Here is a 1868-nt window from a genome sequence, read left to right as displayed (position 1 = left end):
CCGTTAGAGGATTCAAACGTGGATAACGATGATTGGTGAACCAAAGGTTTACCACAATCCAAACTATGTTAAAGGAAAGTTGAAAGTTTAAGAATTTAGAGAGATCATTGGATGTGTGAGCATGTTTAATTGTTGAAAATGTAATGATTATAAAAAGAAAACAATGAGAATAGATTAGGGGGTTGTGGGGTTTGCTTCAATCAAAATTCAAAGGTGTAAATGCCAACCAGCACAATTAATTTGTTGGCAAGGTAAGTGTGTGCTGCTCTGACATGCACTTAACTTCACTGCCAAAAAAATGACCAAAGTCACCATCAACAAATAGAAAATAGAAATTGGTTAAATAATTCACTTGTTTTGGTTTCTTGAACATAGCTTTGACTTGGTCAACCATTCAAAACTCCATCCACAAACTCATGAAGAAACTAAACCATGCATAATGCTTTTTTAAACAAGTGATTTGAGACCCCCCAAAACTGGGTTAATTATAACATTATAAAGGGTGTGTATATAACCAATTCTAAGTTTTAGAACTATGAATATCACATAACCTTTTATATATATGTCTATAATAAATTTAATTACGTTACATAAGACGATTGTTTAACTACACAATAACCTTTTGTCAGTGATATCATGTATATGTATTTATGCGTTTCTTTATTTGAAACCTATTACACAAGTCTCATTTCCCACCGGCCTTGATGACTGGTTACTAACAAGTCCTTATCTTTCATCGAGGAAGATTACCGACGTATCTATTTTTCACTGAAAATATAATGTATCTATCCGAAAAGAAACTACGTTGCAAAATTACTTCTAACCGAATAAATCAGAGTACTTATTCAAAAGAAACTACATTGCAAATGTAATATAGGGAAAATAAGGTATAATTACTCTCTCTTAATATTAATTATATTAAAAAAAATTAGTTTTCATTACAAACACTCTAAAACTCTTAGTTAGGGTTGTTAAAACAAAACAAATTAAACACAATCACACTTTCTCCTTTCAAATAAACACTTCTCTCATAAATTCATATTAATACAAGCATAATATAATCAACATGAAGAAGACTACCCATTATTTGAAGCATGAGCATTATTAACACAACCACCACCACCACCATTTTCTTGATAATCACTCTTACTAATATTATTATTATCATGTCCATCAACATTAACATCATAAACATCTTGGTTTTTGTTGCCGAGACCTTCGGTGGCTACCACGGTGGTAGGAGAGGCTGTCTCTTTATCTTTCTTCCCAAAAGTGTGTTTATTATTATGCATCCAAACTTTAAAAACCCCTCTTTTTATCCCAATTTCATTACAAAACTCCGTTACCTTTTCATCATCAAACCCTTGCATTTTCCACCCCATTTTTTCGGCAAAAACATGCATTTTTTCCTTTTGGGTGTCACTAAATTTTGTCCGAAATCTTTTTCGGGTATGTGGGCTGTCATTTTTAACCGCAGCCAGTGTTCTTAAGGAAAGAAGTGCATGTGGTGCATGGGAATGCATGTGATCATGATCAACTAGCTCACGTCGGTGGAAGTTACGGTGGCAGCCACACACGGCACATTTTAGTGAGGAGGGTTCATGTGGAGTGCATGTTAGTGACGGTAGGAACTCACCGCAGCCGTCCAAGGCGTGGCTGCCGATGGCGGCTGCGTGGTTTTTAAGACATTGTTTGTATGTAACCAATGTAAGCGGTGGTTGGAGGTGGTGGTGGTTTTTTTCAATTGGGAAGGAAGGAAAATGTGGGGGTTGATGGGAATAAAGTGGGGTTTCGCAGTCGTCGGTATCAGGGCTATCGACGACAGCTAAGGAGGTGGTGGTGACGGCGGTGGTGTGTTTTGAGTTCAT

General features: G+C 36.2%; 1 pseudogene; it reads right to left on the bottom strand.

Annotated features, from left to right (window-relative positions):
• Positions 1-1061: 1061 nt before the first annotated feature.
• On the bottom strand, positions 1062-1868 carry LOC143626015 (zinc-finger homeodomain protein 11 pseudogene; annotated as a pseudogene).

The sequence above is a fragment of the Bidens hawaiensis genome, unplaced genomic scaffold (genome assembly GCF_021521415.1).
Source record: "Bidens hawaiensis isolate Kalapana, Puna unplaced genomic scaffold, B.hawaiensis_p1.1 tig00004282_1, whole genome shotgun sequence".
In the NCBI taxonomy this organism is placed as follows: Eukaryota; Viridiplantae; Streptophyta; class Magnoliopsida; order Asterales; family Asteraceae; genus Bidens; species Bidens hawaiensis.
This window is presented reverse-complemented; position numbering and strand designations above follow the sequence as displayed.